This window comes from Opisthocomus hoazin, chromosome 6 (genome assembly GCF_030867145.1).
Source record: "Opisthocomus hoazin isolate bOpiHoa1 chromosome 6, bOpiHoa1.hap1, whole genome shotgun sequence".
Classification (NCBI taxonomy): domain Eukaryota; kingdom Metazoa; phylum Chordata; class Aves; order Opisthocomiformes; family Opisthocomidae; genus Opisthocomus; species Opisthocomus hoazin.
This window is the reverse complement of record NC_134419.1, coordinates 37,375,932-37,396,278: the sequence shown is the minus strand read 5'-3', so window position 1 is coordinate 37,396,278 and position 20,347 is coordinate 37,375,932.

Sequence of the window (20,347 nt, the reverse complement as noted above, 5' to 3'; positions counted from 1 at the left end):
CTGTGCGAGCAGTGCCATGGGCAGATGAGGCTGAGCAACAGCTTTCCAGGCTAGCTCTTTCTGCCTGCGAGCCATCTGCAGACGTTCGCATTTTGGGAGCAGGGCTGCCGCAGGCGCCCGTCACGGACCCCCAAATATACGTTGGAAGTTTGAGATGACAAGACAAGCAAGCAGCCCCAGTCTCTGTGCCTCTGTGCGAGCAGTGCCATGGGCAGATGAGGCTGAGCAACAGCTTTCCAGGCTAGCTCTTTCTGCCTGCGAGCTACCTGCAGACGTTCGCATTTTCAGAGCAGGGCTGCCGGAGACGCCCGGCATGAAACCGCAAACATACGTTTGAAGTTTGAGTTGGCAAGACAAGCAAGCAGCCCCAGTCTCTGTGCCTCTGTGCGAGCAGTGCCATGTGCAAATGAGGCTGAGCAACAGCTTTCCAGGCTAGCTCTTTCTGCCTGCGAGCTATCTGCAGACGTTCACATTTTTGGAGCAGGGTAGCCGGAGGCTCCCGGCACGGACTTTGAAGGATACGTTTGACATTTGAGGTGGCAAGACAAGCAAGGAGACCCAGTCTCTGTGCCTCTGTGCGAGCAGTGCCATGGGCAGATGAGGCTGAGCAACAGCTTTCCAGGCTAGCTCTTTCTGCCTGCGAGCTATCTGCAGACGTTCGCATTTTGGGAGCAGGGCTGCCGCAGGCGCCCGGCACGGACCCCCAAAGCTACGTTGGAAGTTTGAGATGACAAGACAAGCAAGCAGCCCCAGTGTCTGTGCCTCTGTGTGAGCAGTGCCATGGGCAGATGAGGCTGAGCAACAGCTTTCCACGCTAGCTGTTTCTGCCTGCGAGCTATCTACAGATGTTCGCATTTTGGGAGCATGGCTGCCGCAGGCGCCCGGCACGGACCCGCAAAGCTAGGTTTGAAGTTTGAGGTGGCAAGACAAGCAAGCAGCCCCAGTCTCTGTGCCTCTGTGCGAGCAGTGCCATGGGCAGATGAGGCTGAGCAACAGCTTTCCAGGCTAGCTCTTTCTGGCTGCGAGCTATCTGCAAACGTTCGCGTTTTGGGAGCAGGGCTGCCGGAGACGCCTGCCACGGACACCCAAATATACGTTGGAAGTTTGATTTGGCAAGACAAGCAAGCAGCCCCAGTCTCTGTGCCTCTGTGCGAGCAGTGCCATGGGCAGATGAGGCTGAGCAACAGCTTTCCAGGCTAGCTCTTTCTGCCTGCGAGCTATCTGCAGACGTTCGCATTTTGGGAGCAGGGTAGCCGGAGGCTCCCGGCACGGACTCTGAAGGCTACGTTTGACATTTGAGGTGGCAAGACAAGCAAGGAGACCCAGTCTCTGTGCCTCTGTGCAAGAAGCTCCATGTGCAGATGAGGCTGAGCAACAGTTTTCAAGGCTAGCACTTTCTGCCTGCGAGCCATCTGCAGACGTTCTCATTTTGGGAGCAGGGCTGCCGCAGGCGCCCGGCACGGACCCCCAAAGCTACGTTGGAAGTTTGAGATGACAAGACAAGCAAGCAGCCCCAGTCTCTGTGCCTCTGTGCGAGCAGTGCCATGGGCAGATGAGGCTTAGCAACAGCTTTCCACGCTAGCTCTTTCTGCCTGCGAGCTACCTGCAGACGTTCGCATTTTCAGAGCAGGGCTGCCGGAGACGCCCGGCATGAAACCTCAAACATACGTTTGAAGTTTGAGGTGGCAAGACTAGCTAGCACCCCCAGTCTCTGTGCCTCTGTGCGAGCAGTGCCATGGGCAGATGAGGCTGAGCAACAGCTTTCCAGGCTAGCTCTTTCTGCCTGCGAGCCATCTGCAGACGTTCGCATTTTGGGAGCAGGGTAGCCGGAGACGCCTGCCACGGACCCCCAAATATACGTTGGAAGTTTGAGATGACAAGACAAGCAAGCAGCCCCAGTCTCTGTGCCTCTGTGCGAGCAGTGCCATGGGCAGATGAGGCTGAGCAACAGCTTTCCAGGCTAGCTCTTTCTGCCTGCGAGCCATCTGCAGACGTTCGCATTTTGGGAGCAGGGCTGCCGCAGGCGCCCGGCACGGACCCCCAAAGCTACGTTGGAAGTTTGAGATGACAAGACAAGCAAGCAGCCCCAGTCTCTGTGCCTCTGTGCGAGCAGTGCCATGGGCAGATGAGGCTGAGCAACAGCTTTCCAGGCTAGCTTTTTCTGCCTGCGAGCTACCTGCAGACGTTCGCATTTTCAGAGCAGAGCTGCCGGAGACGCCCGACACGGACTTTGAAGGCTATGTTTGAAGTTTGAGGTGGCAAGACAAGCAAGCAGCCCCAGTCTCTGTGCCTCTTTGCGAGCAGTGCCATGGGCAGATGAGGCTGAGCAACAGCTTTCCAGGCTAGCTCTTTCTGCCTGCGAGCCATCTGCAGACGTTCGCATTTTGGGAGCAGGGCTGCCGCAGGCGCCCGGCACGGACCCCCAAATATACGTTGGAAGTTTGAGATGACAAGACAAGCAAGCAGCCCCAGTCTCTGTGCCTCTGTGCGAGCAGTGCCATGGGCAGATGAGGCTGAGCAACAGCTTTCCAGGCTAGCTTTTTCTGCCTGCGAGCTACCTGCAGATGTTCGCATTTTCAGAGCAGAGCTGCCGGAGACGCCCGGCACGGACTTTGAAGGCTATGTTTGAAGTTTGAGGTGGCAAGACAAGCAAGCAGCCCCAGTCTCTGTGCCTCTGTGCGAGCAGTGCCATGGGCAGATGAGGCTGAGCAACAGCTTTCCAGGCTACCTCTTTCTGCCTGCGAGCCATCTGCAGACGTTCGCATTTTGGGAGCAGGGCTGCCGCAGGCGCCCGTCACGGACCCCCAAATATACGTTGGAAGTTTGAGATGACAAGACAAGCAAGCAGCCCCAGTCTCTGTGCCTCTGTGCGAGCAGTGCCATGGGCAGATGAGGCTGAGCAACAGCTTTCCACGCTAGCTCTTTCTGCCTGCGAGCTACCTGCAGACGTTCGCATTTTCAGAGCAGGGCTGCCGGAGACGCCCGGCATGAAACCGCAAACATACGTTTGAAGTTTGAGGTGGCAAGACAAGCAAGCAGCCCCAGTCTCTGTGCCTCTGTGCGAGCAGTGCCATGGGCAAATGAGGCTGAGCAACAGCTTTCCAGGCTAGCTCTTTCTGCCTGCGAGCTATCTGCAGACGTTCACATTTTTGGAGCAGGGTAGCCGGAGGCTCCCGGCACGGACTTTGAAGGCTACGTTTGACATTTGAGGTGGCAAGACAAGCAAGGAGACCCAGTCTCTGTGCCTCTGTGCGAGCAGTGCCATGGGCAGATGAGGCTGAGCAACAGCTTTCCAGGCTAGCTCTTTCTGCCTGCGAGCTATCTGCAGACGTTCGCATTTTGGGAGCAGGGCTGCCGGAGACGCCCGGCACGGACCCCCAAAGCTACGTTGGAAGTTTGAGATGACAAGACAAGCAAGCAGCCCCAGTCTCTGTGCCTCTGTGCGAGCAGTGCCATGGGCAGATGAGGCTGAGCAACAGCTTTCCACGCTAGCTGTTTCTGCCTGCGAGCTATCTACAGATGTTCGCATTTTGGGAGCATGGCTGCCGCAGGCGCCCGGCACGGACCCGCAAAGCTACGTTTGAAGTTTGAGGTGGCAAGACAAGAAAGCAGCCCCAGTCTCTGTGCCTCTGTGCGAGCAGTGCCATGGGCAGATGAGGCTGAGCAACAGCTTTCCAGGCTAGCTCTTTCTGGCTGCGAGCTATCTGCAAACGTTCGCGTTTTGGGAGCAGGGCTGCCGGAGACGCCTGCCACGGACACCCAAATATACGTTGGAAGTTTGATTTGGCAAGACAAGCAAGCAGCCCCAGTCTCTGTGCCTCTGTGCGAGCAGTGCCATGGGCAGATGAGGCTGAGCAACAGCTTTCCAGGCTAGCTCTTTCTGCCTGCGAGCTATCTGCAGACGTTCGCATTTTGGGAGCAGGGTAGCCGGAGGCTCCCGGCACGGACTCTGAAGGCTACGTTTGACATTTGAGGTGGCAAGACAAGCAAGGAGACCCAGTCTCTGTGCCTCTGTGCGAGAAGCTCCATGTGCAGATGAGGCTGAGCAACAGTTTTCAAGGCTAGCACTTTCTGCCTGCGAGCCATCTGCAGACGTTCTCATTTTGGTAGCAGGGCTGCCGCAGGCGCCCGGCACGGACCCCCAAAGCTACGTTGGAAGTTTGAGATGACAAGACAAGCAAGCAGCCCCAGTCTCTGTGCCTCTGTGCGAGCAGTGCCATGGGCAGATGAGGCTGAGCAACAGCTTTCCAGGCTAGCTCTTTCTGCCTGCGAGCCATCTGCAGACGTTCGCATTTTGGGAGCAGGGCTGCCGCAGGCGCCCGGCACGGACCCCCAAAGCTACGTTGGAAGTTTGAGATGACAAGACAAGCAAGCAGCCCCAGTCTCTGTGCCTCTGTGCGAGCAGTGCCATGGGCAGATGAGGCTGAGCAACAGCTTTCCAGGCTAGCTTTTTCTGCCTGCGAGCTACCTGCAGACGTTCGCATTTTCAGAGCAGAGCTGCCGGAGACGCCCGACACGGACTTTGAAGGCTATGTTTGAAGTTTGAGGTGGCAAGACAAGCAAGCAGCCCCAGTCTCTGTGCCTCTTTGCGAGCAGTGCCATGGGCAGATGAGGCTGAGCAACAGCTTTCCAGGCTAGCTCTTTCTGCCTGCGAGTCATCTGCAGACGTTCGCATTTTGGGAGCAGGGCTGCCGCAGGCGCCCGGCACGGACCCCCAAATATACGTTGGAAGTTTGAGATGACAAGACAAGCAAGCAGCCCCAGTCTCTGTGCCTCTGTGCGAGCAGTGCCATGGGCAGATGAGGCTGAGCAACAGCTTTCCAGGCTAGCTTTTTCTGCCTGCGAGCTACCTGCAGATGTTCGCATTTTCAGAGCAGAGCTGCCGGAGACGCCCGGCACGGACTTTGAAGGCTATGTTTGAAGTTTGAGGTGGCAAGACAAGCAAGCAGCCCCAGTCTCTGTGCCTCTGTGCGAGCAGTGCCATGGGCAGATGAGGCTGAGCAACAGCTTTCCAGGCTACCTCTTTCTGCCTGCGAGCCATCTGCAGACGTTCGCATTTTGGGAGCAGGGCTGCCGCAGGCGCCCGTCACGGACCCCCAAATATACGTTGGAAGTTTGAGATGACAAGACAAGCAAGCAGCCCCAGTCTCTGTGCCTCTGTGCGAGCAGTGCCATGGGCAGATGAGGCTGAGCAACAGCTTTCCACGCTAGCTCTTTCTGCCTGCGAGCTACCTGCAGACGTTCGCATTTTCAGAGCAGGGCTGCCGGAGACGCCCGGCATGAAACCGCAAACATACGTTTGAAGTTTGAGGTGGCAAGACAAGCAAGCAGCCCCAGTCTCTGTGCCTCTGTGCGAGCAGTGCCATGGGCAAATGAGGCTGAGCAACAGCTTTCCAGGCTAGCTCTTTCTGCCTGCGAGCTATCTGCAGACGTTCACATTTTTGGAGCAGGGTAGCCGGAGGCTCCCGGCACGGACTTTGAAGGCTACGTTTGACATTTGAGGTGGCAAGACAAGCAAGGAGACCCAGTCTCTGTGCCTCTGTGCGAGCAGTGCCATGGGCAGATGAGGCTGAGCAACAGCTTTCCAGGCTAGCTCTTTCTGCCTGCGAGCTATCTGCAGACGTTCGCATTTTGGGAGCAGGGCTGCCGGAGACGCCCGGCACGGACCCCCAAAGCTACGTTGGAAGTTTGAGATGACAAGACAAGCAAGCAGCCCCAGTCTCTGTGCCTCTGTGCGAGCAGTGCCATGGGCAGATGAGGCTGAGCAACAGCTTTCCACGCTAGCTGTTTCTGCCTGCGAGCTATCTACAGATGTTCGCATTTTGGGAGCATGGCTGCCGCAGGCGCCCGGCACGGACCCGCAAAGCTACGTTTGAAGTTTGAGGTGGCAAGACAAGAAAGCAGCCCCAGTCTCTGTGCCTCTGTGCGAGCAGTGCCATGGGCAGATGAGGCTGAGCAACAGCTTTCCAGGCTAGCTCTTTCTGGCTGCGAGCTATCTGCAAACGTTCGCGTTTTGGGAGCAGGGCTGCCGGAGACGCCTGCCACGGACACCCAAATATACGTTGGAAGTTTGATTTGGCAAGACAAGCAAGCAGCCCCAGTCTCTGTGCCTCTGTGCGAGCAGTGCCATGGGCAGATGAGGCTGAGCAACAGCTTTCCAGGCTAGCTCTTTCTGCCTGCGAGCTATCTGCAGACGTTCGCATTTTGGGAGCAGGGTAGCCGGAGGCTCCCGGCACGGACTCTGAAGGCTACGTTTGACATTTGAGGTGGCAAGACAAGCAAGGAGACCCAGTCTCTGTGCCTCTGTGCGAGAAGCTCCATGTGCAGATGAGGCTGAGCAACAGTTTTCAAGGCTAGCACTTTCTGCCTGCGAGCCATCTGCAGACGTTCTCATTTTGGTAGCAGGGCTGCCGCAGGCGCCCGGCACGGACCCCCAAAGCTACGTTGGAAGTTTGAGATGACAAGACAAGCAAGCAGCCCCAGTCTCTGTGCCTCTGTGCGAGCAGTGCCATGGGCAGATGAGGCTTAGCAACAGCTTTCCACGCTAGCTCTTTCTGTCTGCGAGCTACCTGCAGACGTTCGCATTTTCAGAGCAGGGCTGCCGGAGACGCCCGGCATGAAACCGCAAACATACGTTTGAAGTTTGAGGTGGCAAGACTAGCTAGCACCCCCAGTCTCTGTGCCTCTGTGCGAGCAGTGCCATGGGCAGATGAGGCTGAGCAACAGCTTTCCAGGCTAGCTCTTTCTGCCTGCGAGCTATCTGCAGACGTTCGCATTTTGGGAGCAGGGCTGCCGCAGGCGCCCGGCACGGACCCCCAAATATACGTTGGAAGTTTGAGATGACAAGACAAGCAAGCAGCCCCAGTCTCTGTGCCTCTGTGCGAGCAGTGCCATGGGCAGATGAGGCTGAGCAACAGCTTTCCAGGCTAGCTTTTTCTGCCTGCGAGCTACCTGCAGACGTTCGCATTTTCAGAGCAGGGCTGCCGGAGATGCCCGGCATGAAACCTCAAAGATACGTTTGAAGTTTGAGGTGGCAAGACAAGCAAGCAGCCCCAGTCTCTGTGCCTCTGTGCGAGCAGTGCCATGGGCAGATGAGGCTGAGCAACAGCTTTCAAGGCTAGCTCTTTCTGCCTGCGAGCTATCTGCAGACGTTCGCATTTTGGGAGCAGGGCTGCCGCAGGCGCCCGGCACGGACCCCAAAGCTACGTTGGAAGTTTGAGATGACAAGACAAGCAAGCAGCCCCAGTCTCTGTGCCTCTGTGCGAGCAGTGCCATGGGCAGATGAGGCTTAGCAACAGCTTTCCACGCTAGCTCTTTCTGTCTGCGAGCTACCTGCAGACGTTCGCATTTTCAGAGCAGGGCTGCCGGAGACGCCCGGCATGAAACCGCAAACATACGTTTGAAGTTTGAGGTGGCAAGACTAGCTAGCACCCCCAGTCTCTGTGCCTCTGTGCGAGCAGTGCCATGGGCAGATGAGGCTGAGCAACAGCTTTCCAGGCTAGCTCTTTCTGCCTGCGAGCTATCTGCAGACGTTCGCATTTTGGGAGCAGGGCTGCCGCAGGCGCCCGGCACGGACCCCCAAATATACGTTGGAAGTTTGAGATGACAAGACAAGCAAGCAGCCCCAGTCTCTGTGCCTCTGTGCGAGCAGTGCCATGGGCAGATGAGGCTGAGCAACAGCTTTCCAGGCTAGCTTTTTCTGCCTGCGAGCTACCTGCAGACGTTCGCATTTTCAGAGCAGAGCTGCCAGAGACGCCCGGCACGGACTTTGAAGGCTACGTTTGAAGTTTGAGGTGGCAAGACAAGTAAGCAGCCCCAGTCTCTGTGCCTCTGTGCGAGCAGTGCCATGGGCAGATGAGGCTGAGCAACAGCTTTCCAGGCTAGCTCTTTCTGCCTGCGAGCTATCTGCAGACGTTCGCATTTTGGGAGCACGGCTGCCGCAGGCGTCCGGCACGGACCCCCAAAGCTACTTTGGACGTTTCAGATGACAAGACAAGCAAGCAGCCCCAGTCTCTGTGCCTCTGTGCGAGCAGTGCCATGGGCAGATGAGATGAGCAACAGCTTTCCACGCTAGCTCTTTCTGCCTGCGAGCTATCTGCAGATGTTCGCATTTTGGGAGCATGGCTGCCGGAGGCGCCCGGCACGGACCCCCAAAGCTACATTGGAAGTTTGAGATGACAAGACAAGCAAGCAGCCCCAGTCTCTGTGCCTCTGTGCGAGCAGTGTCATGGGCAGATGAGGTTGAGCAACAGCTTTCCAGGCTAGCTCTTTCTGCCTGCGAGCTATATGCAGACGTTCGCATTTTGGGAGCAGGGTAGCCGGAGGCTCCCGGCACGGACTCTGAAGGCTACGTTTGACATTTGAGGTGGCAAGACAAGCAAGGAGACACAGTCTCTGTGCCTCTGTGCGAGAAGCTCCATGTGCAGATGAGGCTGAGCAACAGCTTTCCAGGCTAGCTCTTTCTGCCTGCGAGCTATCTGCAGACGTTCGCATTTTGGGAGCACGGCTGCCAGATGCACCTGGTGCGGACCCCTAAAGCTACGTTGGAAGTTTGAGATGACAAGACAAGCAAGCAGCCCCAGTCTCTGTGCCTCTGTGCGAGCAGTGCCATGGGCAGATGAGGCTGAGCAACAGCTTTCCACGCTAGCTCTTTCTGCCTGCGAGCTACCTGCAGACGTTCGCATTTTCAGAGCAGGGCTGCCGGAGACGCCCGGCATGAAACCGCAAACATACGTTTGAAGTTTGAGGTGGCAAGACAAGCAAGCAGCTCAAGTCTCTGTGCCTCTGTGCGAGCAGTGCCATGGGCAAATGAGGCTGAGCAACAGCTTTCCAGGCTAGCTCTTTCTGCCTGCGAGCTATCTGCAGACGTTCACATTTTTGGAGCAGGGTAGCCGGAGGCTCCCGGCACGGACTTTGAAGGCTACGTTTGACATTTGAGGTGGCAAGACAAGCAAGGAGACCCAGTCTCTGTGCCTCTGTGCGAGCAGTGCCATGGGCAGATGAGGCTGAGCAACAGCTTTCCAGGCTAGCTCTTTCTGCCTGCGAGCTATCTGCAGACGTTCGCATTTTGGGAGCAGGGCTGCCGGAGACGCCCGGCACGGACCCCCAAAGCTACGTTGGAAGTTTGAGATGACAAGACAAGCAAGCAGCCCCAGTCTCTGTGCCTCTGTGCGAGCAGTGCCATGGGCAGATGAGGCTGAGCAACAGCTTTCCACGCTAGCTGTTTCTGCCTGCGAGCTATCTACAGATGTTCGCATTTTGGGAGCATGGCTGCCGCAGGCGCCCGGCACGGACCCGCAAAGCTACGTTTGAAGTTTGAGGTGGCAAGACAAGAAAGCAGCCCCAGTCTCTGTGCCTCTGTGCGAGCAGTGCCATGGGCAGATGAGGCTGAGCAACAGCTTTCCAGGCTAGCTCTTTCTGGCTGCGAGCTATCTGCAAACGTTCGCGTTTTGGGAGCAGGGCTGCCGGAGACGCCTGCCACGGACACCCAAATATACGTTGGAAGTTTGATTTGGCAAGACAAGCAAGCAGCCCCAGTCCCTGTGCCTCTGTGCGAGCAGTGCCATGGGCAGATGAGGCTGAGCAACAGCTTTCCAGGCTAGCTCTTTCTGCCTGCGAGCTATCTGCAGACGTTCGCATTTTGGGAGCAGGGTAGCCGGAGGCTCCCGGCACGGACTCTGAAGGCTACGTTTGACATTTGAGGTGGCAAGACAAGCAAGGAGACCCAGTCTCTGTGCCTCTGTGCGAGAAGCTCCATGTGCAGATGAGGCTGAGCAACAGTTTTCAAGGCTAGCACTTTCTGCCTGCGAGCCATCTGCAGACGTTCTCATTTTGGGAGCAGGGCTGCCGCAGGCGCCCGGCACGGACCCCCAAAGCTACGTTGGAAGTTTGAGATGACAAGACAAGCAAGCAGCCCCAGTAACTGTGCCTCTGTGCGAGCAGTGCCATGGGCAGATGAGGCTTAGCAACAGCTTTCCACGCTAGCTCTTTCTGCCTGCGAGCTATCTGCAGACGTTCGCATTTTCAGAGCAGGGCTGACGGAGACGTCCGGCATGAAACCGCAAACATACGTTGGAAGTTTGAGGTTGCAAGACTAGGTAGCAGCCCCAGTCTCTGTGCCTCTGTGCGAGCAGTGCCATGGGCAGATGAGGCTGAGCAACAGCTTTCCAGGCTAGCTCTTTCTGCCTGCGAGCCATCTGCAGACGTTCTCATTTTGGTAGCAGGGCTGCCGCAGGCGCCCGGCACGGACCCCCAAAGCTACGTTGGAAGTTTGAGATGACAAGACAAGCAAGCAGCCCCAGTCTCTGTGCCTCTGTGCGAGCAGTGCCATGGGCAGATGAGGCTTAGCAACAGCTTTCCACGCTAGCTCTTTCTGTCTGCGAGCTACCTGCAGACGTTCGCATTTTCAGAGCAGGGCTGCCGGAGACGCCCGGCATGAAACCGCAAACATACGTTTGAAGTTTGAGGTGGCAAGACTAGCTAGCACCCCCAGTCTCTGTGCCTCTGTGCGAGCAGTGCCATGGGCAGATGAGGCTGAGCAACAGCTTTCCAGGCTAGCTCTTTCTGCCTGCGAGCTATCTGCAGACGTTCGCATTTTGGGAGCAGGGCTGCCGCAGGCGCCCGGCACGGACCCCCAAATATACGTTGGAAGTTTGAGATGACAAGACAAGCAAGCAGCCCCAGTCTCTGTGCCTCTGTGCGAGCAGTGCCATGGGCAGATGAGGCTGAGCAACAGCTTTCCAGGCTAGCTTTTTCTGCCTGCGAGCTACCTGCAGACGTTCGCATTTTCAGAGCAGGGCTGCCGGAGATGCCCGGCATGAAACCTCAAAGATACGTTTGAAGTTTGAGGTGGCAAGACAAGCAAGCAGCCCCAGTCTCTGTGCCTCTGTGCGAGCAGTGCCATGGGCAGATGAGGCTGAGCAACAGCTTTCAAGGCTAGCTCTTTCTGCCTGCGAGCTATCTGCAGACGTTCGCATTTTGGGAGCAGGGCTGCCGCAGGCGCCCGGCACGGACCCCAAAGCTACGTTGGAAGTTTGAGATGACAAGACAAGCAAGCAGCCCCAGTCTCTGTGCCTCTGTGCGAGCAGTGCCATGGGCAGATGAGGCTGAGCAACAGCTTTCCAGGCTAGCTTTTTCTGCCTGCGAGCTACCTGCAGACGTTCGCATTTTCAGAGCAGAGCTGCCAGAGACGCCCGGCACGGACTTTGAAGGCTACGTTTGAAGTTTGAGGTGGCAAGACAAGTAAGCAGCCCCAGTCTCTGTGCCTCTGTGCGAGCAGTGCCATGGGCAGATGAGGCTGAGCAACAGCTTTCCAGGCTAGCTCTTTCTGCCTGCGAGCTATCTGCAGACGTTCGCATTTTGGGAGCACGGCTGCCGCAGGCGTCCGGCACGGACCCCCAAAGCTACTTTGGACGTTTGAGATGACAAGACAAGCAAGCAGCCCCAGTCTCTGTGCCTCTGTGCGAGCAGTGCCATGGGCAGATGAGATGAGCAACAGCTTTCCACGCTAGCTCTTTCTGCCTGCGAGCTATCTGCAGACGTTCGCATTTTGGGAGCATGGCTGCCGGAGGCGCCCGGCACGGACCCCCAAAGCTACATTGGAAGTTTGAGATGACAAGACAAGCAAGCAGCCCCAGTCTCTGTGCCTCTGTGCGAGCAGTGCCATGGGCAGATGAGGCTGAGCAACAGCTTTCCAGGCTAGCTCTTTCTGCCTGCGAGCTATCTGCAGACGTTCGCATTTTGGGAGCAGGGCTGCCGCAGGCGCCCGGCACGGACCCCCAAATATACGTTGGAAGTTTGAGATGACAAGACAAGCAAGCAGCCCCAGTCTCTGTGCCTCTGTGCGAGCAGTGCCATGGGCAGATGAGGCTGAGCAACAGCTTTCCAGGCTAGCTTTTTCTGCCTGCGAGCTACCTGCAGACGTTCGCATTTTCAGAGCAGGGCTGCCGGAGATGCCCGGCATGAAACCTCAAAGATACGTTTGAAGTTTGAGGTGGCAAGACAAGCAAGCAGCCCCAGTCTCTGTGCCTCTGTGCGAGCAGTGCCATGGGCAGATGAGGCTGAGCAACAGCTTTCAAGGCTAGCTCTTTCTGCCTGCGAGCTATCTGCAGACGTTCGCATTTTGGGAGCAGGGCTGCCGCAGGCGCCCGGCACGGACCCCAAAGCTACGTTGGAAGTTTGAGATGACAAGACAAGCAAGCAGCCCCAGTCTCTGTGCCTCTGTGCGAGCAGTGCCATGGGCAGATGAGGCTGAGCAACAGCTTTCCAGGCTAGCTTTTTCTGCCTGCGAGCTACCTGCAGACGTTCGCATTTTCAGAGCAGAGCTGCCAGAGACGCCCGGCACGGACTTTGAAGGCTACGTTTGAAGTTTGAGGTGGCAAGACAAGTAAGCAGCCCCAGTCTCTGTGCCTCTGTGCGAGCAGTGCCATGGGCAGATGAGGCTGAGCAACAGCTTTCCAGGCTAGCTCTTTCTGCCTGCGAGCTATCTGCAGACGTTCGCATTTTGGGAGCACGGCTGCCGCAGGCGTCCGGCACGGACCCCCAAAGCTACTTTGGACGTTTGAGATGACAAGACAAGCAAGCAGCCCCAGTCTCTGTGCCTCTGTGCGAGCAGTGCCATGGGCAGATGAGATGAGCAACAGCTTTCCACGCTAGCTCTTTCTGCCTGCGAGCTATCTGCAGATGTTCGCATTTTGGGAGCATGGCTGCCGGAGGCGCCCGGCACGGACCCCCAAAGCTACATTGGAAGTTTGAGATGACAAGACAAGCAAGCAGCCCCAGTCTCTGTGCCTCTGTGCGAGCAGTGTCATGGGCAGATGAGGTTGAGCAACAGCTTTCCAGGCTAGCTCTTTCTGCCTGCGAGCTATATGCAGACGTTCGCATTTTGGGAGCAGGGTAGCCGGAGGCTCCCGGCACGGACTCTGAAGGCTACGTTTGACATTTGAGGTGGCAAGACAAGCAAGGAGACACAGTCTCTGTGCCTCTGTGCGAGAAGCTCCATGTGCAGATGAGGCTGAGCAACAGCTTTCCAGGCTAGCTCTTTCTGCCTGCGAGCTATCTGCAGACGTTCGCATTTTGGGAGCACGGCTGCCAGATGCACCTGGTGCGGACCCCTAAAGCTACGTTGGAAGTTTGAGATGACAAGACAAGCAAGCAGCCCCAGTCTCTGTGCCTCTGTGCGAGCAGTGCCATGGGCAGATGAGGCTGAGCAACAGCTTTCCACGCTAGCTCTTTCTGCCTGCGAGCTACCTGCAGACGTTCGCATTTTCAGAGCAGGGCTGCCGGAGACGCCCGGCATGAAACCGCAAACATACGTTTGAAGTTTGAGGTGGCAAGACAAGCAAGCAGCCCCAGTCTCTGTGCCTCTGTGCGAGCAGTGCCATGGGCAAATGAGGCTGAGCAACAGCTTTCCAGGCTAGCTCTTTCTGCCTGCGAGCTATCTGCAGACGTTCACATTTTTGGAGCAGGGTAGCCGGAGGCTCCCGGCACGGACTTTGAAGGCTACGTTTGACATTTGAGGTGGCAAGACAAGCAAGGAGACCCAGTCTCTGTGCCTCTGTGCGAGCAGTGCCATGGGCAGATGAGGCTGAGCAACAGCTTTCCAGGCTAGCTCTTTCTGCCTGCGAGCTATCTGCAGACGTTCGCATTTTGGGAGCAGGGCTGCCGGAGACGCCCGGCACGGACCCCCAAAGCTACGTTGGAAGTTTGAGATGACAAGACAAGCAAGCAGCCCCAGTCTCTGTGCCTCTGTGCGAGCAGTGCCATGGGCAGATGAGGCTGAGCAACAGCTTTCCACGCTAGCTGTTTCTGCCTGCGAGCTATCTACAGATGTTCGCATTTTGGGAGCATGGCTGCCGCAGGCGCCCGGCACGGACCCGCAAAGCTACGTTTGAAGTTTGAGGTGGCAAGACAAGAAAGCAGCCCCAGTCTCTGTGCCTCTGTGCGAGCAGTGCCATGGGCAGATGAGGCTGAGCAACAGCTTTCCAGGCTAGCTCTTTCTGGCTGCGAGCTATCTGCAAACGTTCGCGTTTTGGGAGCAGGGCTGCCGGAGACGCCTGCCACGGACACCCAAATATACGTTGGAAGTTTGATTTGGCAAGACAAGCAAGCAGCCCCAGTCTCTGTGCCTCTGTGCGAGCAGTGCCATGGGCAGATGAGGCTGAGCAACAGCTTTCCAGGCTAGCTCTTTCTGCCTGCGAGCTATCTGCAGACGTTCGCATTTTGGGAGCAGGGTAGCCGGAGGCTCCCGGCACGGACTCTGAAGGCTACGTTTGACATTTGAGGTGGCAAGACAAGCAAGGAGACCCAGTCTCTGTGCCTCTGTGCGAGAAGCTCCATGTGCAGATGAGGCTGAGCAACAGTTTTCAAGGCTAGCACTTTCTGCCTGCGAGCCATCTGCAGACGTTCTCATTTTGGTAGCAGGGCTGCCGCAGGCGCCCGGCACGGACCCCCAAAGCTACGTTGGAAGTTTGAGATGACAAGACAAGCAAGCAGCCCCAGTCTCTGTGCCTCTGTGCGAGCAGTGCCATGGGCAGATGAGGCTTAGCAACAGCTTTCCACGCTAGCTCTTTCTGTCTGCGAGCTACCTGCAGACGTTCGCATTTTCAGAGCAGGGCTGCCGGAGACGCCCGGCATGAAACCGCAAACATACGTTTGAAGTTTGAGGTGGCAAGACTAGCTAGCACCCCCAGTCTCTGTGCCTCTGTGCGAGCAGTGCCATGGGCAGATGAGGCTGAGCAACAGCTTTCCAGGCTAGCTCTTTCTGCCTGCGAGCTATCTGCAGACGTTCGCATTTTGGGAGCAGGGCTGCCGCAGGCGCCCGGCACGGACCCCCAAATATACGTTGGAAGTTTGAGATGACAAGACAAGCAAGCAGCCCCAGTCTCTGTGCCTCTGTGCGAGCAGTGCCATGGGCAGATGAGGCTGAGCAACAGCTTTCCAGGCTAGCTTTTTCTGCCTGCGAGCTACCTGCAGACGTTCGCATTTTCAGAGCAGGGCTGCCGGAGATGCCCGGCATGAAACCTCAAAGATACGTTTGAAGTTTGAGGTGGCAAGACAAGCAAGCAGCCCCAGTCTCTGTGCCTCTGTGCGAGCAGTGCCATGGGCAGATGAGGCTGAGCAACAGCTTTCAAGGCTAGCTCTTTCTGCCTGCGAGCTATCTGCAGACGTTCGCATTTTGGGAGCAGGGCTGCCGCAGGCGCCCGGCACGGACCCCAAAGCTACGTTGGAAGTTTGAGATGACAAGACAAGCAAGCAGCCCCAGTCTCTGTGCCTCTGTGCGAGCAGTGCCATGGGCAGATGAGGCTGAGCAACAGCTTTCCAGGCTAGCTTTTTCTGCCTGCGAGCTACCTGCAGACGTTCGCATTTTCAGAGCAGAGCTGCCAGAGACGCCCGGCACGGACTTTGAAGGCTACGTTTGAAGTTTGAGGTGGCAAGACAAGTAAGCAGCCCCAGTCTCTGTGCCTCTGTGCGAGCAGTGCCATGGGCAGATGAGGCTGAGCAACAGCTTTCCAGGCTAGCTCTTTCTGCCTGCGAGCTATCTGCAGACGTTCGCATTTTGGGAGCACGGCTGCCGCAGGCGTCCGGCACGGACCCCCAAAGCTACTTTGGACGTTTGAGATGACAAGACAAGCAAGCAGCCCCAGTCTCTGTGCCTCTGTGCGAGCAGTGCCATGGGCAGATGAGATGAGCAACAGCTTTCCACGCTAGCTCTTTCTGCCTGCGAGCTATCTGCAGATGTTCGCATTTTGGGAGCATGGCTGCCGGAGGCGCCCGGCACGGACCCCCAAAGCTACATTGGAAGTTTGAGATGACAAGACAAGCAAGCAGCCCCAGTCTCTGTGCCTCTGTGCGAGCAGTGTCATGGGCAGATGAGGTTGAGCAACAGCTTTCCAGGCTAGCTCTTTCTGCCTGCGAGCTATATGCAGACGTTCGCATTTTGGGAGCAGGGTAGCCGGAGGCTCCCGGCACGGACTCTGAAGGCTACGTTTGACATTTGAGGTGGCAAGACAAGCAAGGAGACACAGTCTCTGTGCCTCTGTGCGAGAAGCTCCATGTGCAGATGAGGCTGAGCAACAGCTTTCCAGGCTAGCTCTTTCTGCCTGCGAGCTATCTGCAGACGTTCGCATTTTGGGAGCACGGCTGCCAGATGCACCTGGTGCGGACCCCTAAAGCTACGTTGGAAGTTTGAGATGACAAGACAAGCAAGCAGCCCCAGTCTCTGTGCCTCTGTGCGAGCAGTGCCATGGGCAGATGAGGCTGAGCAACAGCTTTCCACGCTAGCTCTTTCTGCCTGCGAGCTACCTGCAGACGTTCGCATTTTCAGAGCAGGGCTGCCGGAGACGCCCGGCATGAAACCGCAAACATACGTTTGAAGTTTGAGGTGGCAAGACTAGGTAGCAGCCCCAGTCTCTGTGCCTCTGTGCGAGCAGTGCCATGGGCAGATGAGGCTGAGCAACAGCTTTCCAGGCTAGCTCTTTCTGCCTGCTAGCCATCTGCAGACGTTCGCATTTCAGAGCAGGGCTGCCGCAGGCGCCCGTCACGGACCCCCAAATATACGTTGGAAGTTTGAGATGACAAGACAAGCAAGCAGCCCCAGTCTCTGTGCCTCTGTGCGAGCAGTGCCATGGGCAGATGAGGCTGAGCAACAGCTTTCCAGGCTAGCTCTTTCTGCCTGCGAGCTACCTGCAGACGTTCGCATTTTCAGAGCAGGGCTGCCGGAGACGCCCGGCATGAAACCGCAAACATACGTTTGAAGTTTGAGGTGGCAAGACAAGCAAGCAGCCCCAGTCTCTGTGCCTCTGTGCGAGCAGTGCCATGTGGAAATGAGGCTGAGCAACAGCTTTCCAGGCTAGCTCTTTCTGCCTGCGAGCTATCTGCAGACGTTCACATTTTTGGAGCAGGGTAGCCGGAGGCTCCCGACACGGACTTTGAAGGCTACGTTTGACATTTGAGGTGGCAAGACAAGCAAGGAGACCCAGTCTCTGTGCCTCTGTGCGAGCAGTGCCATGGGCAGATGAGGCTGAGCAACAGCTTTCCAGGCTAGCTCTTTCTGCCTGCGAGCTATCTGCAGACGTTCGCATTTTGGGAGCAGGGCTGCCGCAGGCGCCCGGCACGGACCCCCAAAGCTACGTTGGAAGTTTGAGATGACAAGACAAGCAAGCAGCCCCAGTCTCTGTGCCTCTGTGCGAGCAGTGCCATGGGCAGATGAGGCTGAGCAACAGCTTTCCACGCTAGCTCTTTCTGCCTGCGAGCTATCTGCAGATGTTCGCATTTGGGAGCATGGCTGCCGCAGGCGCCCGGCACGGACCCGCAAAGCTACGTTTGAAGTTTGAGGTGGCAAGACAAGCAAGCAGCCCCAGTCTCTGTGCCTCTGTGCGAGCAGTGCCATGGGCAGATGAGGCTGAGCAACAGCTTTCCAGGCTAGCTCTTTCTGGCTGCGAGCTATCTGCAAACGTTCGCGTTTTGGGAGCAGGGCTGCCGGAGACGCCTGCCACGGACACCCAAATATACGTTGGAAGTTTGATTTGGCAAGACAAGCAAGCAGCCCCAGTCTCTGTGCCTCTGTGCGAGCAGTGCCATGGGCAGATGAGGCTGAGCAACAGCTTTCCAGGCTAGGTATTTCTGCCTGCGAGCTATCTGCAGACGTTCGCATTTTGGGAGCAGGGTAGCCGGAGGCTCCCGGCACGGACTCTGAAGGCTACGTTTGACATTTGAGGTGGCAAGACAAGCAAGGAGACCCAGTCTCTGTGCCTCTGTGGGAGAAGCTCCATGTGCAGATGAGGCTGAGCAACAGTTTTCAAGGCTAGCTCTTTCTGCCTGCGAGCCATCTGCAGACGTTCTCATTTTGGGAGCAGGGCTGCCGCAGGCGCCCGGCACGGACCCCCAAAGCTACGTTGGAAGTTTGAGATGACAAGACAAGCAAGCAGCCCCAGTCTCTGTGCCTCTGTGCGAGCAGTGCCATGGGCAGATGAGGCTGAGCAACAGGTTTCCAGGCTAGCTCTTTCTGCCTGCGAGCTACCTGCAGACGTTCGCATTTTCAGAGCAGGGCTGACGGAGACGCCCGGCAAGAAACCGCAAATATACGTTGGAAGTTTGAGGTGGCAAGACTAGGTAGCAGCCCCAGTCTCTGTGCCTCTGTGCGAGCAGTGCCATGGGCAGATGAGGCTGAGCAACAGCTTTCCAGGCTAGCTCTTTCTGCCTGCGGGCCATCTGCAGACGTTCTCATTTTGGTAGCAGGGCTGCCGCAGGCGCCCGGCACGGACCCCCAAAGCTACGTTGGAAGTTTGAGATGACAAGACAAGCAAGCAGCCCCAGTCTCTGTGCCTCTGTGCGAGCAGTGCCATGGGCAGATGAGGCTGAGCAACAGCTTTCCACGCTAGCTCTTTCTGCCTGCGAGCTACCTGCAGACGTTCGCATTTTCAGAGCAGGGCTGCCGGAGACGCCCGGCATGAAACCACAAACATACGTTTGAAGTTTGAGGTGGCAAGACTAGCTAGCAGCCCCAGTCTCTGTGCCTCTGTGCGAGCAGTGCCATGGGCAGATGAGGCTGAGCAACAGCTTTCCAGGCTAGCTTTTTCTGCCTGCGAGCTACCTGCAGACTTTCTCATTTTCAGAGCAGAGCTGCCGGAGACGCCCGGCATGAGACCCCAAACATACGTTTGAAGTTTGAGGTGGCAAGACAAGCAAGCAGCCCCAGTCTCTGTGCCTCTGTGCGAGCAGTGCCATGGGCAGATGAGGCTGAGCAACAGCTTTCCAGGCTAGCTCTTTCTGCCTGCGAGCTATCTGCAGACGTTCGCATTTTGGGAGCAGGGTAGCCGGAGGCTCCCGGCACAGACTCTGAAGGCTACGTTTGACATTTGAGGTGGCAAGACAAGCAAGGAGACCCAGTCTCTGTGCCTCTGTGCGAGAAGCTCCATGTGCAGATGAGGCTGAGCAACAGCTTTCAAGGCTAGCTCTTTCTGCCTGCGAGCTATCTGCAGACGTTCGCATTTTGGGAGCACGGCTGCCAGATGCACCTGGTGCGGACCCCTAAAACTACGTTGGAAGTTTGAGGTGGCAAGACTAGGTAGCAGCCCCAGTCTCTGTGCCTCTGTGCGAGCAGTGCCATGGGCAGATGAGGCTGAGCAACAGCTTTCCAGGCTAGCTCTTTCTGCCTGCGAGCCATCTGCAGACGTTCTCATTTTGGGAGCATGGCTGCCGTAGGCGCCCGGCACGGACCCCCAAAGCTACGTTGGAAGTTTGAGATGACAAGACAAGCAAGCAGCCCCAGTCTCTGTGCCTCTGTGCGAGCAGTGCCATGGGCAGATGAGGCTGAGCAACAGCTTTCCAGGCTAGCTCTTTCTGCCTGCGAGCTACCTGCAGACGTTCGCATTTTCAGAGCAGGGCTGCCGGAGACGCCCGGCATGAAACCGCAAACATACGTTTGAAGTTTGAGGTGGCAAGACTAGCTAGCAGCCCCAGTCTCTGTGCCTCTGTGCGAGCAGTGCCATGGTCAGATGAGGCTGAGCAACAGCTTTCCAGGCTAGCTCTTTCTGCCTGCGAGCTATCTGCAGACGTTCGCATTTTGGGAGCAGGGCTGCCGCAGGCGCCCGGCACGGACCCCCAAAGCTACGTTGGAAGTTTGAGATGACAAGACAAGCAAGCAGCCCCAGTCTCTGTGCCTCTGTGCGAGCAGTGTCATGGGCAGATGAGGCTGAGCAACAGCTTTCCAGGCTAGCTTTTTCTGCCTGCGAGCTACCTGCAGACGTTCGCATTTTCAGAGCAGAGCTGCCGGAGACGCCCGGCACGGACTTTGAAGGCTATGTTTGAAGTTTGAGGTGGCAAGACAAGCAAGCAGCCCCAGTCTCTGTGCCTCTGTGCGAGCAGTGCCATGGGCAGATGAGGCTGAGCAACAGCTTTCCAGGCTACCTCTTTCTGCCTGCGAGCCATCTGCAGACGTTCGCATTTTGGGAGCAGGGCTGCCGCAGGCGCCCGTCACGGACCCCTAAAGCTACGTTGGAAGTTTGAGATGACAAGACAAGCAAGCAGCCCCAGTCTCTGTGCCTCTGTGCGAGCAGTGCCATGGGCAGATGAGGCTGAGCAACAGCTTTCCACGCTAGCTCTTTCTGCCTGCGAGCTACCTGCAGACGTTCGCATTTTCAGAGCAGGGCTGCCGGAGACGCCCGGCATGAAACCGCAAACATACGTTTGAAGTTTGAGGTGGCAAGACAAGCAAGCAGCCCCAGTCTCTGTGCCTCTGTGCGAGCAGTGCCATGTGCAAATGAGGCTGAGCAACAGCTTTCCAGGCTAGCTCTTTCTGCCTGCGAGCTATCTGCAGACGTTCACATTTTTGGAGCAGGGTAGCCGG